The sequence below is a fragment of the Manis pentadactyla genome, chromosome 2 (assembly GCF_030020395.1).
Source record: "Manis pentadactyla isolate mManPen7 chromosome 2, mManPen7.hap1, whole genome shotgun sequence".
Lineage (NCBI taxonomy): Eukaryota > Metazoa > Chordata > Mammalia > Pholidota > Manidae > Manis > Manis pentadactyla.
Window position 1 is genome coordinate 102,460,477 of NC_080020.1, and position 25,927 is coordinate 102,486,403.

General features: G+C 35.7%; 1 protein-coding gene and 1 long non-coding RNA gene across 2 annotated transcripts in view; one reads left to right on the forward strand and one right to left on the reverse strand.

Annotated features, from left to right (window-relative positions):
• ITGA1 (integrin subunit alpha 1) overlaps window positions 1–25,927 on the reverse strand; it is a 161,545-nt gene that overhangs the window by 114,206 nt on the left and 21,412 nt on the right. The gene's annotated exons all lie outside the window — the stretch shown is intronic.
• LOC130681761 (uncharacterized) lies at window positions 8,614–25,747 on the forward strand. The gene is made up of 3 exons (XR_008995034.1): window positions 8,614–8,928; window positions 9,663–9,763; window positions 24,082–25,747. It is a non-coding gene; the product is annotated as an uncharacterized LOC130681761 (long non-coding RNA).

A 25,927-nucleotide genomic window follows, 5' to 3' on the forward strand; every position in this document is an offset into this window, starting at 1 on the left:
ATGGCCTGTTAGAGCTCTTAATCATCTTGTGGCTTTGGAGTATTTGAGAGTAGGACCAGCAGGAAAACCTGAATGAAGGGGCCAAATCTCTAGAGGGCACCGACTCGCTAGTGAAAGGAAGACCTCCCTCCTCCACACATCCTCTGAGTTAGGAGAAAAGTCACTGCAGCTTATTTGATTTTTTGCTTCTTAATGAAGAAAGTCTGTCTTTCACAGGGGTGGTCCAGAAATTCTGATCTAGAAAAACCAGATTGGAGTATTTAAGAGCCAATGGAATTTTGATTATTTTAAATTCCAAGCACAATACTAAATACATGGTGACTAGGGATGCATATTAAAATGCTTTGCTTTCTTTTAACAACTTCCTATATATATTTATTTATCCAGTGTAGAAATAATAAGAGAAATCATGAAATTAACATTATATTTACTATTTTTAATATGAAGTGTGAAATGACACAATATTAAGATAGGAAATAATAATTGTGTTAGTGTATTAATTAATGGTTTTTAGGGCAAATTCCTTGGTAGGATAGAAAGACAGTGTAGAGACATATGAACCTAGGCTTAAACCTACCCCTTTCACTGATATTATTTATTCAGTTATTCATAGTTGAATAACTACTCCACAAATATTAATCAAGTCTTTGCTTTGGGTTGGATATTTGCTAGGTCCTGAAGATACATTAATGAAAAGATGGTGCTCCTGTTTTCAAGATCCTGCAGCTTTGCTCGGAAAAGACATGGCAAGTGATTTGACCTCTATGAGCTTCAGTTTATCATACTTAGAATGATTAAAAAAATTAGTGAGAATGTTTGGTATCTTTATCTGAGTGATGGTTACATGAATGTATATACGTATCAAAATTCATCAAGCTGTACACTATGATTGTGCATTTTATTGTATGTACCTCAACTTAAAAAAATGGAGCTTACAAATGGTAAAGTATTGGTTGCTGTGAGAAATACAAATTGTGCATGTAGCAATCGAGAATGCTCAATAAATGCTTTCATAAATAGAATCCAAAGGGTCAGTTTACCATCTGGCAGTTGAGTTTTCTTTTGGAAAAGGATTTCCCTCTGATTCTGATGACCATTTGTGTCTTTAACAGTGAGACAGATGTGTTATATCAGCAGAACAGGACAGTAAGTTCATTGACTCATTTCCATAGCAAATTTCCTGTTTCTAAACCCAGCTGCAATGACATGTGTGAAGAAAATCTGAGATGAGGCGGTGAGGACTTCCAAGTGGAAGGCTGGCCAAGGAGGAGGAGTGCAGGTGATTCCTGCCCTTGCAGTTGGATCCTTTGGATTATCATTTTAGTTCCTTAAAAATGGTGCATATTTACGATACCACCCAGCTTCTGAGCTAAGAGCAATTCAACTCTTCTCTCACTCCAGTGACAATCTACTCCCTTAGAACCTACTTCAAAGATCCCAAGTCAATTGTGATGAGCCTGAAGTGAGTCTTCTAGCATATTCACACTATACTAGTTGAGTCATGGTCTTGAGATGCCTAAGAATCAGAGAGCACACGTAGGCAGTGCAGCCTCTGTGCTGGAGTTGCAGAGCCCCGTGCTCCCCAAACGTGAGCACCGGTATGTCCCAGCACCTCTTACCTCTTATTGTACCAAAGCCTACTGGTGGGGAGACTTCTTCCACCCCTGCTTGAAAGGATATAAACTCCTACAGTCATATATGCTCACTATAAATGATGATGTAATATATACATTAGGTATTTTATATAACTTCAGATTTCCTTTTTTTCCTTAAATTCAAATAAAATATATTCAACTGTGAGACACTCCAGGGAGTTGAAAGGAAAACATTTTGATGATAAGAGTTGGTGAAAGTTGGAAGCTCTTTTCCTCACTCATAATATATAATAAAACATTTTTATAATATCAGCTCTATGAATCAGAAATATTAATTAGTTTAATTACTCTTGCTAGGTTAAGTCAGTTGGATTCCAATTTTGGTGCACATGGTTGCCTTAAAAGATAAAATTTGATCAATAGTGTAACTCAGTTTGTCTAAAAATGTTATAGTACAGTATCATTCTAGTTGATCTGAAACTTGAGATGATTGTTCTTTCAGCACTGCAATCTTGAGAAGGAGGAGACCAAGAATTCCAGTGGTAAAGAAACAGGATATAAAAATAGAACAAGACAAGCAATATTAGGGCCTTAAGCAAAGAGTATAAAATCAACACAGTGTCTGGAAACGACGTCATAATCTCAAATACAGGAATCTGTGTTTTCTGGAAAAAAGATCATATGCAACTCGTTGTCTCCAAACAATTGGAATGTCTTTATACAGTTATGTAAGAAGAAAATGTGGCTCAATCAATCTCACCATTCTAAGTTCTTTCATCAGAAATGATGTAATATGTCAGCAAGGTATCTACCTCCAACAGCAAGTCCAGAAAAGCCAATCCAAATAAACACCCCGGTGTTCAAACATTTCCAAGTTTTATCCTGGGAAGCTGCTTTATAACTTGAGCTTGCTGTAACAAGCAAATTGCTTTGAATTTTAGTGCTAATGTCCAGTTAATACAAATGGCATTTGAACTTCAAAGTGAGAGTGTGTATATGGGTGAATCTATACGTGGCTGGTGGGAAGGAGGCAAAGAGGTCTAATTCTTGGCACATAGTAGGTGTTTAATACAAGTTTGTTAAATAGAACAGGGTTGAATAAACAGAGAAATGATGATTTATAGTAAAAGGTCATTCTGGCTGTAAGAACTGGTACCCTTTCATAAGTGCTGCCCAGAATATTTCCCAAACATCCTTTGTTAAAAATCCCCCTTTTAAATTTTTCTACAGAAGTTTGTTCTTCTACCGTGTTTATTTTCCCTTGTAGTATCTACAGACATCTGCTCTTTTCCCATATCCTCCCACCACAAATAATTGCCTGCTCTGCCAGTTCTTCTTAGACTGTCCCTTCTCCAGAAATTCTTTAACAGTCTCAGAAGCCAACGCCTACACCCAGTCAGCATCATCTTCTGGCTTTGTGTTTTACAGGATAAAAAAGCTGCAGAACCTCAGGGGTCCCAGGGCCCCACTGTGGGAAACATGACTTGTGTGTTTGTGCAAGCAACATGAGCACGCACACATTCTCCAGCTGCCCTGGCATCCTGAGAGCTGGACTCAGTGATTTCTGTGACTACACAGCATGCAGTGCTGCATGGAAAGGAGTATTACCCTTCAAAACAGAGCAGGGCTGCATCCTATTCAAGTATTTACCCAGAAATATGAGATACGAAGTCTTTGGATGTACAAGAATCTGAATGAAAGTTCTTTTGTTATTAAAAACTTTTCAACTAATTTTATTAATTTACATATAATTTCTTCTTAGTGAGATAGTAAGACATTTCCAGTTTTAAGGTTATTTTCGTTAGTATGTACAAAAGGGACTTTTGAGGGCCAGGAAGGCAAAGAGGTAGTATGCACTGTAAAATAAATGATTTTCAACTTAGCTAGTAGCTTTAACTGGCAATTTCTAATTCTAGGCACTAAGAGAGTCCATTATTTATTTTCCTATGCCATTTAATAAGATGCTTTTTCTGGATGGCTTGGGGTTGGATTTTGAAGGCCGTATAACATGTCCAAGCGTATGAGAAAATGGCTACTACTTGAGATTCTTCCATTGCTTCACTGGGGACAGAGAATTTTTCCTACTTCTTTTTTGTCTGTTTGTTTAATTTTATTTTTTGTTTGTTATTTTTATTTTGTTTGTTTATATTTAATAGCTCTAATGGAAATTAAGAAATTTAAAATCATTCATATTACTGTGTGCAGTACCTCTTTGCTTTCCTGACCCATGAAATTACCTGTTGTGCATCCTAGCAAAAATAACCTTAGGACTGGCAGTGTATTACTAGCTCATATATACTGAGAAGGAATTACATGCAAATGAATACAATTCATTGAAAAGAATCTATTAATAAAGGTACAACTTTTTATTCAGGTTATTTCTCCTAAGGCGTCACTGGAAAGAATGTATATGGTCTCTGGGTAAGATTTGACTCTCAGATTGAAACAATGACATTTCAAAAACGTGAAAAGAAAAGGATTATTCATTTATCTAATGTAGAAATAGACCAAAGCCATTTTCTTTTGAATGTCCAATTTGGAGCTAACATTATTTAAGTGAAAACCCACTTATGTGTAACAAAAAGGAAAATAGAAACGATTGGGAAAGAATAATCATAAAGTTTTCAAATATACCTATTATTTAAAAGCTTTTATTTAGATTATTGAAATTCAAGAAGTAAAAGTTTCATTTTTTTACAATGTGATCGTTCGTCCTGCAGTAATGGCATCACCTGTAAAACCTAACAGTCTTCACTTAGTGAAATTCTAATGTGAAAAAGTCAGTTAAATTAGGTTGTAATTATTTAGATTGGCAAGTAATTACTGGCATTTTGATTTAGCTATAATATTCTTTCAAAGAGGAAATATGTTTAGACTGTTAAAAAATGTTTTGATTTTTATATAAGTCTTTAAGAACACAATCAACACATAAAATAAAGTCTACCTGTATTTAATTTTGCTGTGGACCACAAGAGGTATTTGATTTAATTTGCTTTCAACTTTTATTTTTCATTTTTTTGCCTTACTGTTCAGATGCAGGAGGCAAAGTGTACAGATTTATAGCACTCCTTTTTTGATGGAATATGGTTATCTAAATACTGACTGGTTTAACACACAAGTGGTCAAAAATTAACATTAATAAATTAGAGACTTGATGAAAATAACTAACAAAATGAAGTACTATGAAAAGACCAATAGTACACCCTAACCCAAACCAAAATCTATAAGAAAACAATTCCTCATCTCAGTAGTTTTAGCTGGCAATTTCAAATTCTAAACACTAAGAGATGAATTATTGATTCTCCTCTACAATTTAACAGGCTAATTTTTCTGGATGATTCAGTACTGCCCCTAATAATATACTACCACTTAAACTAAATGATTCTGTATAATTTTTCTCTCTTTCTAACTACTTATTATAGCAATTTTCCATTATATCATTCACTACCAAACATTCTCTTCATTCAAAAGCCTTATGGTACCTCTGCTCAATTTAAAACTTGCCCAGTCTATTAAGAAGAAATAATGTGATCCAAATGAATATAATTTGTTATTCACCTGAAACAAATTTGGAAAATAAATCACAAAGTATTTTAAAGGACATTGGGGCTTGTTTATAAGATGTGAAGACAGGTCTCAGTAGCCTGGAATGTTGAAATATTTCAGAAGACAAGGGTCAGTGGAATGCTTGTTTTCTTTTCAGGGGAAAGAGATAACTTTTTGATGCTTTCTTTTCTGTTTTGAGATAGCTCCAAACTTTGTTTTCTTAGCTATAATTGTTGCTAAGATCATGACAATCTTTTAGCACTTAGAACATTAGTTGAGCAGTAACATCCTTGGAAACAAACTCTATTCCTATCTAGTAGTATCATCTTTTACATTCTTTCCATTAGTCTACTAGAGTATCTTGAAATTGAAATAAATACAGATGTTATAGTCAAAATCTCCATGAACTGGCAACCAATATTTTCCTTTAATGGAAATGTTTGGGTACTTATTACCACAACTCTAGCAACTGTGTACTTGTTATACACAAGAATCTTAAAATTCAGGTCAAGGTTACCCCTGGACTGGGGGAGAGGGAATAAAAAGAATAGGAAACAAAAGGAGATAAAAATGTGGCTTTCACTTTGTATGTTTTTAGAGGAAAATGCTTACTTCCCATTCATGACTTTTCCTTCCATGCGGAGGGAGCTTCACTAGCTATAACACGACTTGTCTGTTTCTATATCTATGCTTCTTTCATACTTTAATGATCGGTACACTTGGAGGGAGAAACTGTGTGGATAGCCCAATCTTCTCTTACTCATTTTTACTTAAAAGTGAGACTGCCTACAGAAAAACCCAAACCACGTTTTGTTCTATTTTTTCAGTGTCAGGCTCTGAGCTGGTGCTGGAACGTAAGTCAGCTTTGTCTAGGGGTTAACAGTGGGAATGTCATTTATCAAATGTGCTTCATTCTGATTCTTTATCATTTCCCTATTTGTTCTAACCTCAAGTGAGGGAGAGATTTGCTCATTATTGGGATTTCTCAAAATCTTAGTGGTGTTTTGTTTCTTATGAAAAATAAACAATTAAGAGAAAATGTTTAGATTTCACAAAGCTTGGCATTGGGCATATTTGTGTTTGTTATTTCCTTAATGTTATGTTAGCTTAAAGTATGTTATGATTTTTTAAAAACATAGATTTTCTCTGTATGCTTATCATTATATGTTTGAAGATGTGTTTTCATGATATAACTGCTGATTCTTTTTAACTTCATAAAACTTTTCTTATTTTCTAACTTTTAACAGAGAAATTAGAAAAACACAATTACATTCTTGTTTTTTAGAGCTGAAAGGAGGCACAAAACAAAAGAGCTTAAATGGCTGGTCTTAATGTCCTTTACCCATTTCCTATTTTCTACAATCCTTTGACTTTCAAGTGGCATTGAAAGGAAGATCTGGGGTCCTCAAAAGATACAAGGAGGCATGATTAGGATAAGGGTGAGATATGATAGCTTTAGAGGCAGGTAAGGTGAATAGCAGCCTGGTGAGGTCTGGCCAAGGATGGTTTGCTATGGGGCTGTCACCTTACCCTCTGGTGAACATCACTGAGAGTCAACTTAGAAGGGCAAAAAAAAAAAAAAATCAAAGATTTTGGAAATGAAATTTAATACCATGATTAGCTAAAGTTCACAATTTGCTTAACAAATACACTAGCCTGCAAAGGTACTAACTGCTAGAATTTTCCTAGTTCCTTTCCATAATTTCCTCAGTACTTGCTCAAAGCCGAGTTTCTACAACTGTGCTATTTAAATGGATGGATCATTGCCTCTTTAGAGAACTGCAGACACTCCAAACCATGAAATTGAGAGTTACATTTAAAAAGAGACGCATGTGCTGCTCCAGGAACTCACAATTCCTTACTGTGGGAGAGGTATAACTAAGAAATAGGGAAGTAAGTCAAGTAACAGTGACTTCCCACTGGCCACCTTTATTTCATGAAGATATAAAAGAAACAGGTCATTACCTAATTTAGAATGGACCAGAATACTAGAGGTGGATTGAGCATCTAATTATGAAAATATAAGCATATAAAGACTGAGGGAAAAAATGTCAGAGTCTACAATTATTAGCAAGTTTCAAAAGAATATAGCAAGATTATGGCAGATGAGTGAGAATGCATATTTGACAAGTTTCTTCAAGTATTGCAACTTTAAAGCTTGCTGACTTCATTATTGCTCATTCCATGTATTCTTCTGAATTCCTGATCTTAAGTTATTATTTGGATCTTTAAAGGGACAGAAATTAGCATAACCAAATCAATAATAACCACAAAGAATATGCATGCTCTGAGACATCAATGGAATCTAATACTACATTTGCTCAGAAGGGGGTCCATAATGTTTATATAATATTATGAGGAGTTTTCTTTATTATTATTATTATTATTATTATTAAGGTATCACTGATATACACTCTTATGAAGGTTTCACATGAAGAACATTGTGGTTACTGCATTCACCCATATTGTCAATTCCTCCCATACCCCATTGAAGTCACTGTCCATCAGTGTAGTAAGATGCCACAGATTCACACCTATTTTCTATGAGGAGTTTTTTAAAGACCTGTAGAGTATATCTTACAAAAATGTATGGGTAATTAAGAGGCACTAGACTGCATGCATTCTTTCACAAGGCAATAATCAGGATTCTGAGGGTTCTATACTGCAGCTTATGTAGTGAAAGGCCATTTTACTATCTTTTCAAGTATAGTCTTTTCCACCTAGTGATGCTACACAAAGGTAACATTCCAATATGAAAGACTTTGATGGCTTACCAAAATGAAACAAAGAAGTTTAAGAAAAAACAACCAAGCAAAACTAGATTCTTTTGAGCAATGGCATCAGAAAAAATATATACATATGGATTTAGATATTTCTGGTACAATAAAAAGGGTCTTCTCAATACTCAGAATATTTGTCAGTATTTAAATCTGCTTCCAGGTTCCAGTGATATTGTTCATTCTCTATTCTAACATAGTGTAAGTAATATGTGGTTATATGTTGTAATTCCTGCAAAAGAAATTCATTTAACTGATCCTTGATCTATTGAGTTTAGGAGAACCTGCAGACAATTAATTAAGACCTCCTAATATTTGATTGCTGCAGTAATAAATCACAGAATCTTATAGATGGAAGGTATGAGACACCTTTGCTTAATCTGGCTCTTCCATTTCACCAAAGGCCAGCAACTACTTTATTTTCGTATCTTATTCCAACCAAGAGTTTCAGAAGGTGCTGATATGTTTTTTTTTTTCTTTTTTTCAAGTCATTTCATCAAGAAATCTGATGTTCACTGTATACAAAGATGTAATTTGAACATCCAAGCTCATAATCATTGTCCTCAAGGTGCTGCTATGTTTGTAAGTGACCTGCCAATAAGACTACAACTGATTGGTCCAAGAATGATCATCAGATTTAAAATGAGTCACCTACTGCCCCACCCTCCTGGTCACAGTTGATTAATTCTATTTGGCAGTTCCTTAAAACATTAAAAATAGAGCTACCATATGACTTGATAATTACAAGTCAAGAACCCCAAAGATATGCTCACCCAAAAACTTGTATATGATTGTTCATGATAGTAGCATTATTCACAATAGCCAATGGATATTATTCAACTATAAAAAAGGAGGGAAATCCTACCATTTGCACAATATTTCATAGAATCTAGGGGGGCCAGTTAGAGTACTGAACTCTCTGATCTCACGTTGGCACCTTGCATAGGTTCCTGTCTTGGTGGGAAAGGCCATGGAACAAGAAGGAACAGACATGGGTTTGATTCCTGCTGGTAAGCTGGTTTATAGTGTGAGAGAGTGAAATTGAGATGCGGGAGAGAGTTCTAAACTACAGAAGGGAACTGAGAGACTGTCTAGTTGAATTAGTGGTTCCCTGTCAGCCTATTGTTCCACTGTGCCTGAGGGGAAGGATGAGGAGAAGAACGAGGCAATGAGCTAAGAAAAATATATGGATATGATGACTTGATTCAATATTTCCTTCTTACTTCTCCTCACCACCACCCCAAAAGCTATTAAAAAATCTAAAAAGTCATAATAAGAGAGAAAAAGGAATGGGCCTGCTCTGTATGTAGATTGCAAGTATATAAATAAATGTCTACATGTGGCATTATGAATGTCAAATCCATTCAGCACACACTAATAAAAAGACCACCATGTGCACAGTAATGTGGAAGAGCTGTGAGTGATTAAAAGGTGAACTAAACATCAACCCTGCCCTCAAAGAGCTTTAGTTGCTTGTGAGATGTAGGCATAATCAAATAACCAATCTATAATGTAAAAAAATGTCTCAAGAGCCATAAATGGGTACTGTAATTGTGGTTATTGTACTTTGGATGCTAATTTTATAAATCTTAACAATCCTAGTGGTTTTTTCCCCATCTTTCCTATTTAATCATTGAAAAGGTCTATGCTATCTTAATGAGTTGGGAATAGTAATCCTGGGATTTAACTTAGGTAACTCTTTATGTATTATGAAAAAAGTGTGCTTCTTCTTTTTCTTGATTAGGCAGGTGAATAAATATGTGAAAAACTTCCTGAGAGGGCTCTACATCTCACAATGGAAAATGCTTTCAGAACTTCACGTCTGTGTAGATGCATCACCAGAAGGTAAAAATAAAGCAGGATGAAAACAAGACACAGAATTCACAGTGACTTTCATTGCTAGGTCAAACTTAAAGCTGAAATCTTCCATTATGCAATATTAGAATAATTCATTTAAATACAAGTGAAAGGGCAGGGTGGTGGTGATGTCACTACAGAATAACTGCAGCTTTGTGTCAGGCTGGTCTTATTCAGAGGGCAGAGAGTGCCGATCCACAAATAGACACCCCTGCTTGGAGCCCCAAGTGAAAAACTACGAGGCTGAGTGATTCTCTTGTATGTCAGTTATTTCACAGCCAAGCCCTGAAGCATATTTTTTCCTTCATGTCTTGAGTGCAACTATTATTCCATATTATGATGAAAGATCAGTAATATAATTTGTGTCGACAGTTTATAAAATACTTGGCCTTTAGTACTTTAAAGGTACAAAAAGTACTTTGTGAAAAATCTTAAAAACTGGATTTCTTTATTTTTAGTCTTTTACCAACAGGTAATGATGTTGTGGTAGAACTCCAATCAACTTTAAAATGACTGTTAGGTTATTTTTTTTTTAAAAAACCCATCAAATAAAGTAAGGAAACATTTTTTGTTTTTTTAAGGACATACACCTTCGTGAATAAGTGGGTCTTATTTAAAACCTTCAAATAATCCTACATATAAAAGCTTTCAAAGTTTATCTTTGAATATATGTTTTGTAGTGGACACAATTTGAGAATGTGTGAATCAAGGCTTTGTTACCTGTTTCTTAACAGATAACATTATCCAAAAGGAAAAATAAAGATTCCAAAATACCACTCCAGAAAATGGGTTTCTAAGCTTTTAGTCTTCTGAATAAGGCCACTGTCTGAATTTTTAGATTTGCATGTTCTCATACTAAAACAGCTTTTCCCAGAACTACTATACCCTACCAGTTTTTTTATATTTAGCAAGTCAAATAACCTCTAATATATTGGATCACATTCTTGAAAAGAAAGGATTACTTCATTTACAGACTTATTTAACTGATTCATGAAATGAGACCGCAGCAAAGCTGGTCAATGCTACATGTCATAATACAATTCAAAGGTACTGAGGCTAGAGTCAGGTATAATATTCCTTTTATGACCTGGATCCTGAGAAAATTGTACAACAGACCAAAACCAGAGGATCTCAATGGTAAAAAGGTCCATATCTCAATATTATCAATAACACAAGGACAAACCAAAAAAAAAAAAGAGTACATCATGGGTAACAGTGTAAACACAAAAAACATACTTTCTGGACATCTTAATAGAGTCCTGTATTTGGCAATACCAAAAAACAAATTCTTTGGTATCTTAAAAGGTATTCTCTTTTTAGGTGAATATGGTATTGTTTTCATTAGCTTCCTCTCAAAAAAAAAGAAGAAAACACATCAATATTCTTTGAAAACCTTATTTGAAAAGTTCTTTTCAGAATCATAATTAGTGAAGACATTTCTCAAATGCCGGTTGTGAATTTCTTTTTTATAGAGTGATGAGTTTGTGATTTTCTTTCTTTCCCTAATCTACAGATCTTTTTTACTTACAAACATAATCACTATGTTTTTCTAAAATTCTTTATCATTTATTTTCTTAAGACCTCTGTTTAAAAAATTTGAAGAATGACATATATTCAGTGTAGTGTGATGAATCAAGTTCTCTCAAATAAATGTTCAAAGTTCCAACCCCTGGTATCTGAATGTGACCTTATAAAGTAGGATTTGCAGATGTAATTAAATTAAGTATCTTGAGATGAGAACATCTTGTATTTAGAGTGGGCCCCAAATGCAATGACTTCTATTCTTATAAGAGAAGGGGGAGGAAAATTTGAGACATCTAAAACCATAAACACAGTGGAGAATGCAATGTAAAGACAGAAGTAGAAACTAGAGGGATGTGTCTACAAGCCATGCAATGCCAAAGAATTCCAGGATACAACAGAAAATGGAAAAAACAAGGAAAGAGTCCTCTGTAGAGCTTTCACAGGGAGTATAGCTCTGTCAATAACTTGATTTTGGACTTCAGTTAGGTTTCCATAACTATGAGAGAATGAATTCCTAGTTTTTTTTAAACTTTCTTTTTTTCTCCAGTTTTACTGAGACATAATTGAGATATAGCAATGTATAATTTTAAGGTATACATTAAGGTATTCAAGTATTAAGGTATTAAAACCAAATTTTAATGATTTGATTTACATATATTGTGAATTATAGCCACAATAAATTTTGCTAACATCCATCATCTCATATAGATAAAATACAGAAATGTTAACTATAGTCATCATGTTGTACATTACATCCCTAATACATATCTAACTTTTAACTGGAAGTTTGACCTTTTGATCACCATCCAATTCCCTCTCCCCCCACCTCCCACCTCTGATAACCATAAATCTGATCTCCTTTTCTAGGAGTTATTACTTGTTTTAAGATTCCATATAAGTGAGAGCATACATTATTTTTCCTTCTCTTTATGGCTTATTTTTTTTATTATGGTATCATTAATATACAATCACATGAGCAACATTGTCAACCCATTATCAAGTCCCCACCACATACCCCATTACAGATACTGTTCATCAGTATAGTAAGATGCTATAGAGTCACTACTTGTCTTCTCTGTGCTATACTGCCTTCCCCATGCCCCCCACTACATTATGTGTGCTAATCATAATGCCCTATATTCCCCTTATCCCACCCTTCCCGTCCACCTTCCCCAGTCCCTTTCCCTTTGGTAACTGTTAGTCCCTTCTTGGGTTCTGTGAGTCTGCTGCTGTTTTACTCTTTCAGTTTTTGTTTTGTTGTTATACTCTACAGATGAGCTAAATCAGTTGGTACTTGTCTTTCTCTGCCTGGCTTATTTTTATGACTTATTTTAATGCCCTCAAGATCTATCCTTGTTGTTGCAAATGGTAGGATTTCCCTCCTTTTCTATAGTTGAATAATATTCCATTGTATATTTATACATCTTCTTCATCCATTCATCTGTTGATGGAAACTTGGTTTGCTTCCACATCTTGGCTATTGTAAATAATGCTGCCATGAACATGAGGTTGAAGATATCTCTTTGACATAGTGTTTTTCATTTTTGCTGGATGTTATCACAGAAGCAGAATTGCTAGATCAGATGGTAGTTCTATTTTCAATTTCTTGAGGATACTATACTGTTTTCTATAGTGCTGTACCAATTTACAATCCCACCAACAATGCACAAAGGGTTCTCTTTATTCCAGATGCTTGCCAGGATTTGTTATCTCTTGTCTTTTCGATGCTAGTCAAAATTTCTGTTGTTTTAAGCCACTATGTTTGTGGTAATTTGTTACAGTAAACCTAGGAAGATAATACATTAAGAAAACAACACACAGTCTTACTTTTGAGAAATGTACAAATGGCACACAGCCTCACCTTTGACAAATGTACATGTGGACACAAAGTGAACACACCCATGTAACTACCATCAAGTTTAGAAAAAGAACATTTCCAACACAACTGAAGCCCCCTTGGGTCCATTTCCTTTAAAAATAAGAAGCAACTCAACAAGAGGCAACAACCCAGTTAAAAAATGGGCAAAAGACTCAAATAATAGACATTTTTCCAAATTAGTTACACAAATGGCCAATAAACCATAAAAAGGTTCTCCATATCATTGATTATTAGGGAACCATAAATCAAAACCACAATGAGATATCACTTAACACCCAGTAGGATAGTTATATATATATGAAATATATATGTGTCATACCCCCCCATATATATATATGAAGATAAGTTTGGCAAGGTCTTATTATTAGAACCCTGCTATATTGCTGATGAGAATGTAAAATGGTGTGCCACTGTGGAAAACAATTAGGCAGTTCCTTAAAACATTAAAAATAGAGCTACCATATGACTTGATAATTACAAATCAAGAACCCCAAAGATATGCTCACCCAAAAACTTGTATATGATTGTTCATGATAGTAGCATTATTCACGATAGCCAAAAAACAGAAACAACTCAAATATCTTTCAACTTATGAATGGATAAGCAAAATGTGATGTATCCATACAATGAATATTATTCAGCTATAAAAAGGAGTGAGGTACTAATGCATGCTACATGAATAAACCTTGGAAACATTATGGTGGGTGAAAGAGGCCAGTCACAAAAACCCACATATTGTTTGATTCCATTTTATGAAATATAAAGAATTGGCATATCCAGAGAAACAGAGAGCAGATTTGTGGTTTTGAGTGCCTGAATGCAGGGAAGAACGGGAGTGGTTGCTTTGTGGATATGGGGTTTCTATTTGGGCTGGTGAAAAAGTTCTGGAATTAGACAGTGGTAATTGTTGTACAACATTGTACATGTACTTAATGTCATTAAATTACAAGTTCAAAATGGTGAAATGGTAACTTTTATCTTATATATATTTTACCACAATAAAAAAAATACAAAGCAGCTCCATTACCCTCGCTAATCATTACAACGTGCTGTTTTTAGTTAAACTTTTTATCTTGAGGAAATTGTAGATTCACATGCAGTTGTAACAATACATAGATTTCCTGTGTACCCTTTATCCAATTTGCTTTTTAAAGAATCTTCCATCCTTATTTTTCCTATCCAAGACGATAAAATAAAAAATTTAAAAATACCTTCTCTGTGGTGGCTAATCTAGGATTGTGTAATTGGGCATCCTGAAAATTGGGCTTCCTGCCAATAACATCAGGTAAAAGTACAATATGTTTTACTTGGTTACTTATCAGTCCATTAAAAGAGAACAAAATTCCCAGCTATTTTTATCTTTAGTGGGAGACAAAGGAAACAAAAATAAGAATAGATATAAAAATTTGGATGATTTGTGTACATATTCAAACGTTTTGTTAAGTGATTTACAATCGTGTGTGTGTGTGTGTGTGTGTATACATATATTTTCCAACATATAGAACAAAGCATCATCAAGGTTGAAAGAAAGTATGTCACAGACCATTAAGTATGAGAATATTAAAAAAAACAGCACTTTTAATGTAGAGTTCATTTTCTTCAAACTGTTACTCTTCAAACATCTGACATACCATCTATCTGAGGAGTGTATAACATGCTAATGATTTTTGTATATTTATGAAGTAAACTGGCAAGTGCTGGTGATATGTTTTAATTTCTTTGTAAGGCTACAACATGCATAAGCAACCCTATTCTATTTTCTAAGCATGTGAGAGAAATTTGAAAAATGGTGAAAGCACTATTCAGCCTTTCCCCCTTTCTTTCTCCTTTTTTTCTTCTAGTTTTCAATTATTTCTCTTCCTTTGTCTATATTTTACTACTCTTGGTGCTGCTTTCTCAGTCTCTATCGAGATATTTAAGTACCCAACCACTAGCTAAACATTGACCAATTAAATAAACATTTAACTAGTGTGGATTCTGCCCAAGCAAGATCATGGGATAAAAACTACAGCTAGAACAGATCTCAGGAGTAAGATGGTCTCCACTTTCCTAAGGCAAAAAAAAGGATGTCACAAAGAATAAGAAAGCTTTCAACGTCACTTACTATAATGGTATACATTTAAATGTTTATTTGTTATTAAATATCTTTAATCAAGTAATGAAATTTAAAATAATATGAATATTATATAGATTTTCTTATTATTTTGAAAATGATTATGCTCTATATTTTATTCATCAAAAATAATTTGAACTGGCCTCAAACATATGTATAACTATTAATGTCTCTGTAGCTTAATCAGTTCTGTACTTTCTACAATGTTTTCTGATTTTTAAAAAAAATTATGATTATTTAAACTGCTTTAATACAAATATTGAATCATTATGTTGTGCACCTGCAACTAATATGTATGTCAATTACACCTCAAAAAACAAAAACAAACTCCTGGCTCCTTGGAGCCCTCCTTTGAGGGCACACTAAATGAATCCAAGCATGCCACTGAGGAATATTGGAAGGCTAGAGCCAGAGAAGGCCTACTTGGACCATCTAATTAGACAGTGTCCTTAAGTGATGAGAACACTGAAGCACAAGCCGTTGGAATATCTTGCCTAAGATACCATGGCCAGTTTCCTGATGGAACCCCGAGAAGACAATTTCCTTGCTCTCATTTGAGATTCTTGTCCACTATCCCACATTAAGCAATGATAGCATGTTAAGCAAGAAGCAGCTATCTTCACTATGCATCCCTTAGATGTCCTTACAGCTCATACAAAGCAGAAGGCCTAGGTAGCAGGCCTTTTGCAGTCTTGCGGCTGTGTTTTCACTAAGTGAAACAATGTAATGGGTAGAGGCTAGAACAGGAACTGGTGAGGGAGTAGAGTTGAATGACAGACTTGCAGCTGGCAACAGGTTGAGGCCCCTTAGCCAGGAGCCACCCAAGTGTCCAACTCCCTGCCCTATGCAGAGCAGCCAGGATACTCAGCAGTCAGCTCCTCTAGGAAACTAGCAATGCTGTTGCCTCTCTGGGAGTGAGTAAATTGCCTAGCCCTGTCCAGCCCTTGTTGAAAAGAGTCCCTACAGCAGTGGGGAGGAGAGGGGAGAAAGGCAGCAGAAGGAGGGCTGGGTTTATCTTATTTATCTCTGTATCTCCAGTTCTTTGCACAAAATAGGTGCTCAAAATATGTTTATTTGAATTGAATAACTAATTAAAAACAAAACTTTGTCAACAATATACCTTAGGCAAAGTATTTCTCTGATCTGAGCCTCAATTTCCAAGTCTGTCAAGTAGAAATGCTCATAGTGATCCCTGTGGTATTGTTCTGAGATGGAAATGAGATTCTGCATATGAACACTATTTGGGAACTGTAAAGCACTCAAAAGCACAAAGCATAAAAGGTCAGAAAACAGCCTCCACATGGAAACTTCTCAAATAGGCCCAGTGTCAGCTTTGTTGTTGACATTCTTCTATTCCACAAAATACATGCATTTGAAGTTGTAAGAATACAGGCTTGTCTATTATAATGTGATGTAGTCACCCCTAAAAGCAACCTCATGTTTCCTACAAAGTCACATTTAAAAATAATAGAGCTTGCAGTAAAATAGATTTTGAGCAGACTACTCAAAACCTACACAACTTTTTAGCCAAAGCATAAAGAAAAACAGTAATAATGCAAATAAAAAATCCTAGGACAGTTTTAAAGGCATGTTAAATTCCTAACAAATAAACACTACACTAAATATAGGACTACAATGGAGTGGAGTAAGAAAACGTTGAGGCTGCAGAGTTACAGGGACAGGGAAAAATGAACTGAGTGTGGGATCAGCTATGCAATCCCAAGAAATCACACATATGGCAAAACTATGCCGAGAGGAAACATGTATTGAAAATGGGCATTGTGTGCATACTGTAGTATTTATTATTCTAGGCTTATTGTGTCCAGCTCTTGGTGTACTTGGCATTCAGGTGCCATTACTTAATGGTATAATATACCTTAACAGACACTAAGTTTTTTTATGGTGCTGGAGAAAACTGCATTACAGTGACATTGCTGGCGTAATTACTGATCTTAAATAAACTTATTTGTTTACACTAACATGCACCTGAACACAGTAGACTCTATTCTTTTATGGAATTCAATAGGACCATTTTCACTCAGAATGTGGGAAAAAAGACCAGCCTAAATACAAAATTTTTAAGGTACTTCCCTGGACCCACAACACACTTCCTAGTTTAGTTCATTGGACATACTTTGAAAAACACTAATCCAAGCTGACATCCCTAAATGGTCTATAAATGTAAATTAAACAAAGTTATCCTTAATCTACATGCTTTTGAATGGTACCAAGGTTTATCAATGGTACAAGTCTCCAGATTCACTGCTGTATATAAAATTGCCTTTATTAATCAACCAATACTTACTTATTGAGTACACATTGTACATCACTGTTTTCCTGCAGTGACCATAAATGAAGAAACGAGATACACACACACACACACACACACACAGGAAATAGGTTATCAATACAAAGGAATATACGATATGATACTGATGTTAAGGATTATACAGTTAAACAAGAATTTCATCTGTTTACTAACTTAAAGGGCAGAGAATTTTAAACACAATAGCCTTAAACAAGGGAAACAAGCAGAATGTAGCAAACATCCCATCAGCATATGTTGCTGTCAAAACCAACTAAATGAAACTGAGATAATATTATAAATTTATTAATCCTTATCTCATTGATATTTGGACTCAGCCCAAGAACAAAGTGGTTTAAATGTGTTTCTGGGCAGGGCTCCCCGATTCTCATCAAACATCTTGTGCTTCTCCATATATCCCAGCCTCCCTTGCAGCCTCCCTATCTATACTTCTCTTCTCTGCTACTGTGAACTTAGAGGTAGGTATTCCCAATGGAGTCGCACAAGATGGAGCGGGGCCATCCAGCCCACACCGAGCTGAGGCAGCTGGAGGAAATAAAATCAGTGCTGAGTCACTGGTGTCTTGGGGTTGTCTGGCAGCTAACTGCGTTTGCTTTCTTATTATTTTTGCCTAAAGCTTCTGATTCCTAGATACTCTCAAAACACAAGAGTTAAAATTTGTAGAATTAGAATTAGAATCTCTAAATGGTAAGAGATTGGATGTCCTTCTGATGCACATGTTAATGCTGGATGCTCTGTTAAGACATGGAGTATTGAGTTGGCTTCTTATATTATAATGGCAAAAAAGAGATGTCTCTAATTCTGAAAATTCTCCAATGGTCTAGGCATTTCATTACTTTCAATCTCTTCCTGGAGGAAGGAGTCACACAAAAACATTCTTAAAGGGTATTGTGTAAGGTGAATGTGGGAAATGGTTGAAAAGATTGAGGTCTAGGCCTCAATGGTTTAATCCCTGCAGGAAATTCCTTAGAACACAATGGCTCAGATACTGTCAGGTAAGCCATCCTTGAATGTACTTCCCAGGAAACTCACAAAACATTCTTGTGCAGCAGAAGGAAATCCTGTCCTGGACATTCATGTAATGGGTTTGAGGTCAATTTTGAAATTTGTCTACCACAGAAAAGCAATAACCCCTCTTGTGCAAATATTCATGGCTCTATATTAGAACTTCTAAAAGTACCTGTGAAATGCAAGCTGATTACAATGTGATTTACATACCAGCATTTTAACTAAATACCTTAGAGGCTTACATTATTTTTTTTAAACTTAGCAAGCCAGGGTGCTAATGAATAAATAAATACACTAAGGTTATTTTTATACAACTGCTAAATTAGTAACTTATGAATGTATATTCATATGTACCTTTTTCCTTCAATAAATTATCTTAATTATGCCTAATTTATAAATATATTCTATATCATGCTGTAGTCAGGGGTCATCAAACTGTCCAATGGGCCAAATGCCACACACCACCAGTTTTCATAAATAAAGTCTTAATGGAACACAGTTATGTCCTTATTTTACTGTTGTCTATGATTACATTTACACTGCAGTGGCAGGGTTAAGTAATCACTAAGGAGACTATGTGGCCTACAAAGCCTGAAAAATATATTAGCTCTGATCCCTTATAGAAAAAAAAGTTGCCAACCTCTGCTATAAAGCTGAAACAACCTTTTAAAATACGTATATTATAATTTATATATGCAATGATACACACATGTAAATATTTAGATATTCATGGCTCTACCATCTTAATCCTCTATACTTAAATAAATCAAAGGCAAGAAATAGGGTAAGATTCTGGCAGAAGAAATAAATGTTATTCTGACTTTGCCTCATTTCCAATCTTTGCTGCATGAAAGCAAAATTAAATATTTCTGTAGATTTCTATTATTATCCTAGAATATATCTTCTGAAACCATTTTAATTTCTTTGAGAGGAAGATAATCTCTATTTGGTCAGGACATAAAACTTCAAAAATAACCTAAAGTAACTTAACAAAAAAGTAAAAGGAGCTCTAGCAAAGCTTGTGACCAGATCCCTCTATGGGCACAGATTTAACATTTACTGAGCACCCACTATGTGAACTGAGTGCTGCAAAAAGGTTCCATAGTTTTATCTTCCCCATATTTCCAGGTGGTATTAATCCCACTTTTCAGATGAGGCTCACAATGGCTTAGTCATGCTCAAGGTCACAAAATCACTCAGTTAAGAAATCCAGGTTTGGACCTAATTCTCTTGAAAACAAGCCCAGGGCACTTTCTGCTATCCTCCCAAACCCCCTACCCCTATTTTGCATTCAGCCATTGCAGTATATTAAACTCTGATTTTACAAAAAGCAAGAAAGCCAAATAAGGGAAAAGAAGTTTTGAAAAGAGTAGCATCTTATTAGGTTTGAACCAGACTAAATGTTTAATGAAAAAAATTCCTCAGATATGGTTTGTTAGTGGATAGCATTTAAAGCTTTAGAATGTATTGGGTTTAAGAGGTTTTAAATTAATCTAAATTGATTCCAAACTGACATTAGTATATCACCCCAAGGGCTTCCATCTCTTTTTGCTTTTAGGGAGCCAGCTCTGTCCAGGCAAAGGAATCCAGCTGCTAGGTGACACTACTTGAAACCATTACTTTGAAGAAAATCCCCATCTGCTGTAGCCAGTCATAATACAGACATTTACTATTATTATTTTTTCCTGTGATTCAGAATGAAAGTGAAATGGCCTGGGTGTGAATAAACACACTACTTGCCAGAATGGGGAGTATTAGAAAAGAGCTTCTCTATCTTTCCAGGAGGATTACACCTCCAGTACTCTAGGAGGAGATGTATAAGGCAATTGGCTCTGAGACCTGCTTCTCCCCTCTGAGCATGGCTTCATCCTTAGCAATTAGTACCCTGGTCTCTAAGAGAGACCTATCCCAGATGGCTGGGATAGCTGAGGCTGGGCCTACTTAACTGCTTTTCAGCCAGTAAGCCCTTAACTAATTACCTAATTCCTGAACTATCTATTCAATAGTTTGCTGATTCTCTTTCCCTCCCTACAAATGACAGTTTTCTAGTGTGTTTGTATGGGGTATGGGGCAACATGAAAATTTTAAGCCATGGCTCAGGAATAATTCTTTTAAATTAATAGGAATAAACACTAACTTCATGGTTTAAGCTCCCAGCTATGAGTGACCGATTATATTCGACTGTCTAAGACATCATTAATTTTCATTTTTTCCATAAATAAATTGTTTTTATTTGAAAACAAAGGTATCTGTTTCTGTTTCTCCTGGCAGATTGGTTTCTTTTCAGGATTAAAAATGTGTTCAGTGTTCATGCATATTTATTGAGTAACAAGGAGATAAATTTTAGATATATGATATAAAACATTTAAGATGTCTTGAGCATTTACTAGGGATCAAGCATTATAAAAAGTGTTAATAATCTACTGATGTTCATAAAGGTTAGCACTTAGTTCACAAGTGAGGAAACCGAAGTCAATCACTGAAACAGTGAGGAGTAGAGATACTGAACCCATCTGGTCTAACTCCAGAGCCTTTACCCTTAACCACTACCTAATACTGTCTTACCATTATATGTTTTCCTGTCTTTGCAGAGTTTTTGTCACTTAATTTATATTTAGTGTTACATTTAAAATTAATCTTTCTTAATTAATCAAGAGTAAAAGCCTACTTGTAATTTCTAATTTTATTTTGTAGGAGAACCTCACATCAAATTATATCATAATCATAACTAATACTGTAAAGATGTCTTGCAATTTGATACCTCCTTGGAGTAACAATTTCAGATGATTGAGTTGAGAAAGGGAATGACCTCATTATTTTAGGATGTAAGAATCATCTGGAAAAGATGATTGCTAGGTCGACATTCATGTACATCCTGGTCTCTAAGAGAGCCCTATCCCAGATGGCTGGGATAGCTGAGGCTGTGTTTCCAAACACAGGAGAAGAGATTAGAGCTTCTCCATTCATCAAACAAAGGCTCCAAAGCTAAAGCCAAAATGAGTGTGGGAGAAACACACTCAACAGTGCTTTTCCCAGCATCCACCTGAGCCAAGATCTCTCCTACCCACGCCAGTCATGGTCATTAGTGCTGAAGAGATGAACAGGAGGGTTCTGGGTCATGACACACCAAGTTAGATTTGAATTTCAAATAAACAATGAATTTTTTTTAGAGTTAAGTATGTCACATTCACTGTTCTTCCCACCCCCTAAATCCAGCAATTTTAGAAAGGTGGAAAGAGGCATTTGTTATGTTTTATATTTTTAACTTCAGCTCACCCACAAATTTAGATTTAACTGTAGGAAAGTAATAACCCTGATGGGTCTTGTTCTTTTAAATCTTTGTGACCTACTAGGCTTAGCATTTGGCACCCAACAGGAAATCTGTATCTATTTGCTGGATCTATTTCCTCCTCTTGCATGCTTGAAGTCTGACAGCTGGGTTGAAAAACTATGTTTAGGCAAAGGACAAGCACAGGTTGGAAGTGGGGAAGTACATCATCATCATCCTTTTTCCTGGCTCCCATTTCCTTCCAGAACCAAGTATCAGCTGGGGGAAAATTGAGATACGAGATGTAAGTGGCCTAACATGACCTCAAGAAGACCTGAGATTATAGAAGCCAAGTATTCCCTGAGACTCCTGAACTTCCATTAAGCTTCAGGACATCAAGCCCTGAATCTCTTTCTGAGAATTTCCCAGGCTTAAAATATAGAGATTGACTCATTTTGAGTGTTTAAGTAATCTACCATTTTACATCTGCCAATAAGGCTGGTTTTAAGTGCTTATTGGTGAATCAGACATCCATTCTAGTATCAGAAGGGCAGGAGCAAGCTGAAATCAAGATTTAAGGTAATTTTTCAGAAAAAAGGACAGGGAAAAGTAAAAAAAAAAACTTTCTCAACTGTACAACTAATTTATATGATTAGGTAATTTTTTTTCCAAGCAGATAATAAAGCCTGAAAAGGATGCTAAGGTTTTCTTAAATTGACATTTGTGCTCTGATGAGGAATGAAGCATTAAAAACTGTCTGACTGGACTGAATGAACTAGTAGTGGGACATCAGTCCCTGGAGACAGACTGACAGGGTTCCAGGCTCAGCACCACTGCTGCTTCCTTTAGCAAGCAGCCAAGCTGGGATTTGAACAATGCCAGTCTGGTTGTGGGGCCTGTGCCCCCTACTACTCATACAGTGTCTGTCTTGGTAAGGGTTGTAGTAAATGTTAGTTCTCTTCTACCATTCTGAAATATTTTGTTTTGTTTTGGCTTTCTAGCACCCACACACTCTTCCTACTTGGGGAAAAGGGTAGAATTCCAAGGTACATAGGAGGTGGGCTTGGAGTATAGAATAGTCCTTCATCTTGCCTCCTGATCCACAGATTGTGGGCATGGGCCCCTGGATGGCCCGTCTTATGTTCCTGTCTTGAGATTATTCTCAGAAGCTCTAGTTGAGTTTTAAGTCCAGTGGATTGGTGGTGGTTGTCTGGGGTAGTGGTTCCATCAGCTGTAGTGTCCTACACAGGTGATTTCTATAGCAGGAGTTTGTGCCTTCCTCTCTTTCTGTCTCAGCCTTCTCATATTCTTCCAAAATATGCCTATTCTTACATTACCAGCGCTGTTCTCTGTTTTTTGCAACTGATTTAGAAATAGTAAGAGAATTGTGGTTTGTTTATGGTTTATGTATGGCCGAAACACCTGAATAAAAAAAGCTCAGCAGTTATGGAATTATATTCAAATAATCATTAATAGATACCATAGGAATTAGCATGATAAAATGAAAGGAAAGACAACACATTGTTTAACCTAAGAATTAACACTGTTTTAATTTGATTGGAAGTTTAATGATATGTCATGGCTAATACAGAACCAGCCTCAGCTTCATAGGGCTTCAGAGCCTCCATGGCTCATGTACACAGAGCCAGGACCTCTAATATGGGTGGTTAGAATTCTCTTGAGTGTGAACAGTGGTATCCTTGAAGGGGTTACTGTTCCTGGCATGAACTTCACAACTGAAAAGTGCTCTTCTGTGTTCCTCTCTTTATTGGCTTGTGGCAGTTATAAAAGTAGGTTTTCACTTCCATCTTCTGTACAGTAAGGTAGGACATGCATATGTATCTGACTTTGAAGAAATGAAAATATTACAAAGGCTGAGGATGATCTGGCTAGCCCTTCTCTTGCTGAGGGTAACTCTGGATTGTGGTGGGTCTGTTTTTCCTGGTTTTAACACAATGATAGATGGTTGGAATTTATGGGAGGAAGAGGCACAGGGCATATCTTTTGCATCATACGTTCTTGTCCAATCTGATGCCCAGGTAGTACATATAGTAAAAAGATGCAATAAGGAGGAGAAACAAAACTAAGCAAAATATAAATATGAGTAATTTTCAGTTATTTTGCTTAAGTCATATTTTATTTCTTGCAACCCTATGAGGAAAGGTTTATCATTTTTCTCATTTTACAGATTGGAGCTCATATGCCTAAATTTGAGGATCATAAAGGTAATATGACTTGCCCAAGGTCACAGAGCTCATCTGTGGTAGGCCCAAGATTTTTGTAGTTCAGAGCCAATGTTCTTACCACTGCTGCCTGCAAACTGAGTGAAAGAAGACATTCAGAAGGTGGCCCATATGCAAATTTCATCTTCCCAGGTCATTCTAACTGACTGTGATATTTCCCAGTGTTAATAATTTTAGCTCTTATTCTCTGTACAACACATAATTTTGTGGTCTTTTCCTGTCTCACATAATTGTTGCATACCAAGATTTATAAACTCCATCCTTTAAGGAGTGGGAGCCAGGTTCTCTACCATTTTGTATTCCCACTACCACTGTACCTAGCAACATATGTGCATGTAAAAGGCATCAATAAGTATTCATAAATTTGTCAACATTAGTCCTATTGTGAATTTATTATAGCAAGTCAAAGATAGATAAAGGCATAGACAAATCCCACAATGAAGCATTAAAGCTAAAAAAGGACATTCCCTTCATCAACTTTTTCAAGTTGCCTTTTTAAATAATGCAGATCAATTAATCCACAACTTCACGTTTTTTTCTTAGCCAGACAGCTGACTGGTATTGTGGTCACAGAACATATTAAAGCCAACTGGCCTACTCCATGATGAAGTGTCACGGTTTAATCTGGCTGCAGATAAGAAACACCTGGGGAGCTTTTTAACTGTATACATGCTTGTGCTCCTTTCCCAATTATTCTGACTTAATTGTTTGTGGGGTGGGGGAACCTCATCTTAGTATGATTTTAAAACTCTCTAATTGATTTTAATGTGCTGCCTGGTTTGAGAACCACTAGCCAAACTGAAAGAACATTCCAGAAAAAATAAAGATCTGTGTTTTTTCATTGTCTAGTTCTTTGGGACAGCAAGCAAAGTTGATGGGGAAGGAAAATAACAAGGAAAGTAGCAGGACTATGCAACTTGGCATGTGATTGGAATGTGGCAAACTATTAAAAAATATTTGTAAACCTCAAAAATTTTGTGCACCTATTGACAAAGTGTTTTAAACAACTGTTTCTCCTCTAATGTTGAAGTTTAAAGGCCCCCAACAACTTTGAAAATATGGGAGTATTTGGTGAAGCATTCCAAATAAAATGACCCTCAGCTCTGGAATTTGCTCCTTCTAGCAGGCTGTTCTCTTTAGCAGTCAGCCAAACCAAAAATTTAGCAGTTTTTGGAATATGGTGCAAAATAGATTCTTTTTAAACCTGAGAGTCACTGAAGATTTATTTTACTGGAAAGATACAACTTTTAACAATAAAGTGATTATTGCTACTATGTAAAATCAAAGAACTGGAAGAGTGACTCTGAAATTCAAAGCATCCATCTTTCCTTATTCTACTAATGAAGAAAGAGTGGCTCAAGGGATGAAATGACTTTAAGTCACACAGTCTGATGGCAGGCCCTGGGCACATCCTGATCTCCTGACTCACAGGCCAGTTCTCATGTTTGTCCTGTCACAGCCAGAGAGTCCTCTGGGAATGGCATGGATGATTTCTTCTGTGAATCTAAATTAGTTATTAATAAGTGCAATGATCTTACAAATACTTATGTATGTACTGTTTCTGTAATGTAGCAAATAGCATGTAAATAACACGGTAATTTTTGGAGTGCACCATCCTTCCCAGTCTTAAATACACTCTTGATCCTGACAAAGTTCCTAATTCCTCTAGAAAGACATGTGAACCCATGAATCAGATGGAGATATATAAGAACTTTAAAGCCACAATTAACCATTATAAAAGATCCTGTCTTTCTCTGTATTTTTGTCTATTCACCTCATTGTCTACTATAT